General features: G+C 40.6%; 1 pseudogene; it reads right to left on the bottom strand.

Moving 5' to 3' along the window:
• Positions 1–407: 407 nt before the first annotated feature.
• Positions 408–6529, bottom strand: LOC109217919 (annotated as a pseudogene).
• Positions 6530–8897: the final 2368 nt, after the last annotated feature.

Raw genomic sequence — 8897 nt, 5'->3', positions numbered from 1 at the left:
CGGATTAAAATTGAGAGAATATGTGGTTAAGAATTGGTAACTGGTGTGTTTGTTTCCTCCGAATTATTTATCTCCAAAAGATAAACCATTTTTTATTTACCAGCCTTCCGCTTTGTCCTTCTTAGCTTTCTGAATAGTTGGAGGAAAAACGACATTCTTTTCTTATTGTTCCCCTCCTCCTTTTAACAAAACATACACACTACAGGGAGAAGGAATGTGTAATGATCATCTATACTATTTCATGATTCTGCCTGCCATGTCTTCCATGTTTTGCTCTACTTAAGTATGCAAGTTGCGCAGTACAAGGATAAATGCATAAGACAGAATTCTTACTTTTGAGAACAAACTCCTACCCTTGCAATAAGCACCTACCAAATGGTGATTAGTTGGTTTTTCAGTCTTCTAGCTACTCTAAGTTTCTGCACTGTACATTAACATCAATTCCAACATACCAATGACTCCATTACATACCAAAAAGAAGATTAACCTATATGAGCCAACAGAGGAGTACAATAAATACCATATTCAAATGGAGAGAATACCCCAAAGTGCACGGTGCTACAAGGTGGTACACAAAAAATGGATAGAGAAAACTCAATTTCCACCCTACATGTACCTGTTGCGACACCTACCACAGAATTAGACTTCATTGGGGCTATAAATATAGCTGAATAAGTTCATCACTTACTACAGATGGTGTTAGAACGCCCAAATCTGTGAATAGTAGTGTAAGATACTGAGGTGGTGTATAATCACGAGCAGAAGTTTCAACCTCCGCCTTGGATGGAATTGGCACCCCAAAATCAATTGGATGTAAAGCTGGAACCATATCTTTTTTGTCCAGTGGATAAAGACGAGCAAACTGCAAGATATTAGAACTAGTTAGGCAAATGAATTCCATAGCACACTTCTGGTTCCATCTAGTCAAAATACCCCTCTAGACATGTGCATTGAATTCCTTAGTGTAATAGATAACATGATGTCAACCTACCTTATAACTTTCAGCGGCCACAGACTGGTTTATTCATGCTCTTAGCTACCAGAGCAACTTGTTAGGTTCCCATCATGTTGATAACACCTCCACTTTCAACCACTCCATCTGCCCCAACAAAAACCATGTCCACTTCATCCATGCTATATGCCACAGCAGAATCTATTAAGAGCTTCACAGGAACATCAAGCTTGGCTAGCTCGTTGGACAATCGTAACCCAGTCCTGTCTGGCCTCCCCTCTGCAGTTCAGATAATGGAATCCAAATTATCATGCGATAGCATTAAACAATAACTCATCTTCTCAAATAGGTCTAGATGAAAGCAGATGCAGTTTCACCTTTCACCATTACAAGAAGGGTTATAATCAACGACAACTCGAAACTTTTTCACCAATTAGTACTACTTGAATTGAGAGGAACCGAGAGAAAGAGAAACAACAGTCTTTCTGACAGGGGAATAAAGAAAAGTTTGAACCCTAACATTCCATGCGAATCTTCAAAACAAAAGCAAATAAATAAATGAGCAAAAGCAAAGAAAGTTCCTTCTCCCTCATTTATTTGTCGCTAACTGTCCATAAACATAATTATCTATTATCTGGTTAACTGATAAGCAAAAGTTTTCTTCTAAAGGCAATATATTGATGAAAGAGAAACTTTTCCCATTCCCTTCTGGGTTATCCATCCAAGATGAAAAGAAATACTGAGAAGAGAGAAAACAATCGCCACTTCACAATAGATAGCACATAAAACTATCTAACTCCAGCAACAATTCATATGTACAAGCAATGTAACACTTCTGTACAAACCAGTGCAAAGAACTCGAAAAAGCTTCCTATTCTGAGCTGCAGTTTTCAGAATCTCTAACACCACTCTAGAGTGTGACGACCCAAAGGGTCACCACCGGATTTCTTCCTATTTCCGTGCTTCCGAGGCCTTGAAAACCTCGCTTTTAGTTGCCTCGATTTGCGTGCGCAGTCCGAGCGCGAAGCCGGAAAGCTTTTATGTTGAAATATGTGAACTTTGTGAAAAATTTGAAGAATTTTGATATTAATATTGCTAAAGTTGACTTTGGTCAACATTTTTGGTAAACGGACCCGGGCCCGTGATTAGGCGGTCCCGGAGGGTCCGTAGAAAAATATGGGACTCGGGCATATGCCCGGAGTCGAATTTCGAGGTCGAGAGCCCGAGAAATGAATTTTTCTGTGAAATTGTTTTTCTGAAATTATTAAGGAAAATGGAAATGAAAATTGATCAAAAGACTATGGTATCGGGCTCGTATTTTGGTTCCGACGCCCGGTACAAGTCTTAAATATGTGTTAAGCGCTTCCTGTAAAGTTTGGTCGAAATCGGATGTCATTTGACGTGTTTCGGACCCAAATATCTAAAATTTGAAGTTATGAAGTTTGAAATGAAAATGATGATCTTGAGGCTTGATTCAATGATTTTGATGTTATTTTGGCGATTTGATCGCTCGAGTAAGTTCGTAGGATGTTATTGAGTTAGTGTGTGTGTTTGGTTGGGAGCCCCGAGGGATCGGGAGTGATTCGGAGGTGGTTCGGGGTAGTTTTACACTTAGAAAACACATCAGATTTTTCATGTTGTTGCAGACCAGATTTTGTTCTTCGCGAACGCAGCCAACCCCCCCCCCCCCCTTCGCGTTCGCATAGCTCTGACATTTCTCCTTCCGCGTTCGCGTCCCTCCATCGCGTTCGCATAGCCTTATACCCCTCTTCAACGCGTTCGCATACCTCCCCTCGCGAACGCGTAGGCCAAACCTGGAACACCCCCCCCCCCGAGCCCCAGTTTCCTTCTATGCGTTCGCATAGCACCATCGCGAACGCGTAGAGCATCAAACCAGCCCTCCTTCGCGAACGCGAGACTGAGTCGCGAACGCATAGAACAAAAAGGCTTCAGTGATTTTTTTTAAAACAGAACATTTCATTACGGGAATTCTTCACTTCTTCTCACGAGCTCTCTTCTCCATCAAGCCTTAGGACTCCATTGAAGCTCCCCTCTTCCAAGACTTTTTGGGTAAGTAATTCCCCACCTAATTCCTTCATTTTTCTTCACTAATTAGTGAATTTCTAGGCCTAAAAACATGAAATCAAAGTAGAAATTAGGGGTTTTGGGTAGAGTTAGGGTTTTGAGAATTTTGGGTGATTCAACCTCAATTTGGGGTCGAATCTTTAAACAAATTATATATTTGAACTCGTGGGGGTATGGGTGATTGGGTTTTGGTCCAAGCCTCGTGTTTGGACCATGTGGGACCGGTGTCGAATTTTGGTGTTTTTGGAAGAATGATAGGAATTTCATTTCTAGGCTATGGGATTATGTTTTTGAGCCCTTATTGATATTATTGAACTAATTATACCTAGATATCATTGTTTCGGAGTTGGATTGTAGAGGAAAGGCGGTATTAGAGAGTTGATTGCTATTCTTGGACCGAGGTAAGTGTTTGTTCTAACTTTGGCTTGAGGGAATAGGATTAGGATGTTATTTGCTACTTGCTAAATGTGGAGTACGGTGTATAGGCATGGTGACGGTTATCTATGCACCGGAGTCTAGCATGACCGTGAGTCTTAATTGCTTTTAATTCGAATGATGTGACACAACTTCCTTGCTTAATTGATAAATTTTATATAATGTGAGCGGTTGAGGAAGAATTGTGATTGGTATATTTTGGAGCGTTGGCTCGAACAAGAATGTGATAGTTGAGAGAGAAGTGATTTAAAAGAAGATGTGTTGTGATTATTCCCTTGCCGGGACGCGTAGACTATTATTATGTACTCTCCCTTGCCGGGATATTTGGGCTGTCAGCTGTACCCTTGCCGGGTTAAAGTGTTATGTTGTCGAATTCCCCTAATGGGGCCTCCTTTACAAAGCCAGATATTTTGAACTATGATATGGGATCGTGTGGCACGCCGTCCACTTATATACTATGAAATGGGATCGTGTGGCACGCCGACCACTTATATATTATGAAATGGGATCGTGTGGCACGCCGTCCACTTATATATCTATTATGAAATGGGATCGTGTGGCACGCCGTCCACTTATGAATTAAGAAATAGGATCGTGTGGCGCGCCGACCACTTATATATGAGCTATGATATTGAGATAGTTTCATCGTTATATCCGTTGATCTGTATTCGCTGTATTTTTCCCCGAGCATGCCCCCTTCCCCTTTTTAGTTGATATTCTCTGTTGTTATTTCTGTTGCCTTTATATATATATATCCGCACAGGTTGTTTTTGGTAGGTCCTGTCTAGCCTCGTCACTACTTCGCCGGGGTTAGGCCGGGCACTTACCAGCACATGGGGTCGGTTATGCTGATGCTACACTTCTGTGCTTTTTGCACAGATCATAGTACCGGAGCAGGAGCCTTTGGTCAGCAGTAGGAGCGTTGGGAGCTTACTTCAGTCCGGAGATTTCCGAGGTAGCTTGCTGGCGTCCGCATGGCCCGGAGTCTCTCTTATCTCTGTCTTTCGTTTGATTTCCCTTGTATCGGATCAGAAAGTACTGTATTCTTATTCAGACTTTGTTTTTAGCATTCAGTAGAAGTTCGTGAGTTAGTGACACCAGATCTGGGTAGAGGTGTATTTGAATTTCCGCACTTGGTTTCAGTTATTTGTGTATCGAGACTTCCGCTTTTATATTAATTGTCTCGTTCTTCTTTATACTGTTAATGATGTTGAGAGAAATGTTAAATTAATTGGCTTGCCTAGCTTCTATTAGTAGGCGCCATCACGACTCCCGAGGGTGGGAAATCCGGGTCGTGACTGAAGCCATGTACTAAATTGGCTGAGCATCGCAATTATCTTCCGAGCCTGCATTTCAAAGTTTTTTTCTTTAGAAGTTATGTTAATTTGATTAAAATGCTTATTCCTCTAAGTAATTTCCTGGTTTACCTTATAAGATATTTCCCCAAACTTCTCTGCACGTTCAAGAAGGCGAGACTTAGCTGAATTAAAGTCCTCATATTCCAATGCTGAAGTTCTTGTTACATAGCACATGAACAAATCACAACCAGCTGTCAAAGAGATGGAGGTTTTGTCCCATGACTGCAATAGAAACATAAAAAAAGAGCATAAATTTCTCAATTGGCTCGACTACTATTAGGTAGATGTATAATGCCAAACCAATCTAGTTTTACACATCAAAATTCAAGGGTCTGACAACAGTAGGCACTTAAAAAGTTGAAGAATAAAGCTCTAATGACATTAGGAACGTCACCCTCCATCAAGGGTAAAATTGGATATTTACTACTGCACCATATCTGCATCTCTGCTGTTGTGATAATCTATTGAAATCAAGTTTCATAAACCACCATTAGTTCTCCCCTCGAACCCAAAACACAGACCTCTCTCGTGATTGGTCCGATAGAGACAGTCATCTCTAACCAATCAAATCTAAATATAATCCTCTCTGATTGCAGGACTAAATCTGATGATAAGGCTCATTGTATGCTTTAATTCTTTCAGCACAGCAGTAGTGACCCTTCAAATATTGTTATAAGGATTAACAAACAAAAGGGAGTTTGTGACAACTTATTTCGTTTTTTAAAAAGGAGGGATACAACACGGGGGCTTCCAAGAGGTCACCCATCCTAGCAGTACTCTCCCCCAAGCACGCTGGCATCGCATCCTGTCAAAAACTTATTTCCTTGACATCCACATTCAACTTTATCTTAGCTTAGCGACTCAAAACATCACATCAGAGAAACAGATCTAATTCTTTGAAGAAACTTCTGAATTTCCACCGACCGAAGAAAGCACATTAGACCAAGCATTGTGGAGCTAAACTCTTTTAATGCAATGTACGATTTTTACCATTAAAAAACTACTCAAAATTCCAAGCTTATTGAATTAGGAACCTATTGAGTTAGATAGAAAAAAAAAAGAAAATGCTTTAATTATTTTAGCACAATAGCAATGACCAATTTAATACATTTATAAGGATTAAAAACAAAAACTATTTTTAAAAAATGGAACCTTGAGAGAATCAGAAGCCTTTCTAAGCTCAATCTCAAGCTCCATCATTGTAGTAGCTTCACTGGACCGAATAACCGAAGCCAAAGCTCTAATAGCTGCCACCGCCTCAGCCAAATCGGGCTGCTTTCACCAATTATTGAACTCATCAATCACACTGAATCCCTTACCCGAATCTCCACACTTCGAAGAACAGTTCACTGATACAGTCTCTTCCGATTGATCGCCGACGGCAGCCTGAGCCTGAGCTAGCCAGTCACTACTTATAACCCCAATGTGAGCCGCTCTCGTTTGATAGTACGCCAAAATGTTAGGGTTAGACTTAGGGTTAGGTGGTGTTTGCTGTAGGGTTTCGGCCATGGATGATGAAGCGGCGGCGGCTGAGGGCGGAGAAAGATGGGGGCTCTCTGGCATTGCGACGACGTCGTTTTCTTTTTTGTTGAGAATGAAAGAAGCTGACCTGTGCCACATTTTTTTTCTTTTTTGGGAATGGAAATAGAAATGAAATAGTAACGCCGCAATAAGAAGTGCGGGAAACACGAGCTTGACCCAACGGCCTAACTGACCCTACGATAATGACATTTGTAGTAGCACTTAAGTTGAGAATGACAAAAGTATAATAACAAAGGTTTAACTTTTTCCTCAAAATTAGGGGAAAATCAGAAATAACTATATTTGTAATTGGTAATTAAAAAATAGTCACATTTTTTTAAAGCATTTAGTTACTTTTTCATGTAAAGGAAAATGAGAACAAAAACAATCTTAAAATTTTGGAAAAATTCCAGCATATTCGAAATTTTTTACATTCTAACATAATAATATGCTGGAATTTCATAATGTGCTGGAGTTCCAACATAATATGCTGAAAGTTTATACAATAAGAACTTCATAATTCAGCATATTATGCTAGAACTTTCCGTGTATTGGAGTTCCAACATAATATGCTGAAAGTTTTATACGCAAAAGCTCCATAATCCAGCATATTATGTTGGGACTTTTCGTGTTTCAACAAAATAGTGGCTATTTTTAAATAACTTTGTAAAGGCTAACCCGTGCTATTTTCACTCAAAATTAAGATGAGGTTTAACCTCTAATAATGCAATAATAACAATTATCTCAGACTTGAAGTAATTGCTTTAAGGTTCTCCTTCGCAGAAAAATATTATATGAATAATAACATATCCTTCCAATAAAGAGAATGGTTTTTTCATAAGAATTAGTTACTGTATACGGTCTAAATCGGAGAGCTCGATTTCGAAGATTTGATCATACCACGAGCTCGAGTTCGGAAGCTCGGAGTAAGGATCGGAGACTTGATCATACCCTGGCGGGATGTGTGCACCTCGAGAGGCAAATCGAAGACCCGCCATAATCTGCCACAAGGAAAGTATAATTTCAATGACACTCAAGAAAGAGCGGGAATTTCTCAACGATACGTGGGTCAGTGTATAAATTATAGGACAAGATTTGTACGAAATAGTACGAGTCCGTACTAGGTTGTTATACAGCTGTACCAATAGAATTCTTTACCATAATTGGAAATGTACCAGCTTGGGGTTTTCCCCTCCTATATAAGGGGACCCCAATCATTTGTAAAGATTATCTCATTCACTGCAATAGAATATTCCACTATGCTTTTCTCGTTTACCGTGCTCCACAATTGTTCTTCAGCTTTATTATTTTACTTTATTGTTCATACTTTATTAGCTCTTAACTCACCTCGAGGCTCCCGAGTCAATCGAGCTCGAGGTCCCCGTCACTCTAACAACGATTGTTTGATTCATCAATTCTTCTTACTTAAACCTAATATTACTTGTATATTCACTAGTATTGGAATAAGGCAGAATAGCCTGGGAGACACTTGTACTTGTTCCGGTTTGTCATCCCGGTCCCTACACTCCATAAAGTTTCATCTAGACACTTCAACTTAATCAAAACAAGACTTTTAAACCCTTCTGACCGTTGACCGGGCTTATGTGGCATTGATATGGCTGAGGTGGACAGAATAAGTGATTTACACGCACATTAGGTGCGTGAGCTGATGATTTTTCTTTATTAAAAAAATAAAATAAATAAATAAATAAATAAATAAATACTATTCTTCTTCTTCAGCCCCTACCGGGCCCCTTCGTTCTGCCCCCCTCCCCCCCCTACCCCCGTCTTCTTCTTCTTCAACCCCTTCCCCCCTCGTTCTGCCCCCCTCCCTCTTCTTCTTCTTCTTCTTCTTCTTCTTCTTCTTCTTCTTCTTCTTCTTCTTCTTCTTCTTCTTCATCCCTTTCCCCCTTTCGTTCTGCCCCCCCCCCCTCTTCTTCAATCTCTTCCCCCTTCGCTCTCCCCCTCCCCCCTCCTCTTCTTCTTCAGTCCCTTCCTCCATTTTTCCCGATGGTTTTAGCTTTCAAATTTTTTCACAGCCCTTTCAAATTGGGGTAGANCCTCATCATCAATATCAATCCGCACATCATTTGTCACTATTGGTTCAACCACATTGTCAACATTCAAAGGTGCTTCATCATCATGCAACTCAACTTCATCATTCACAACTTGATTCTCAACCGAGGCATGCACATCACCGCCTCTTCCACTCCTAGTTGTAACCGCCATCACATGATTGTTACCCCCCTTCGGGTTCACTACCGTATCACTTGGTAGCGCACGTTTTGGTCGGGTATTTAAAGCTTGAGAGATTTGTCCTATTTGCACCTCTAGGTTCCGGATAGATGTGTTATGCGAAGCCAATTGTGCGTCAGAATCTTGGTTCTTTTTCATCATCTGCTCGAACATCATTTCTATCCGTCCCATATCACTTCCAGAAGAACTAGGCCCTTGTGACTGAAGGGGGGGGGAGGGGGGGGGATTGTTTGGTTGTTGGAACATGGGGGGCCTTTGAAAGCCTTGCCCCCTACCACCATTATTCCACC

The sequence above is a fragment of the Nicotiana attenuata genome, unplaced genomic scaffold (genome assembly GCF_001879085.1).
Source record: "Nicotiana attenuata strain UT unplaced genomic scaffold, NIATTr2, whole genome shotgun sequence".
Taxonomy (NCBI): domain Eukaryota; kingdom Viridiplantae; phylum Streptophyta; class Magnoliopsida; order Solanales; family Solanaceae; genus Nicotiana; species Nicotiana attenuata.
The sequence above is the reverse complement of the archived record's forward strand: the minus strand, read 5'-3'. Positions and strand labels throughout refer to the sequence as shown.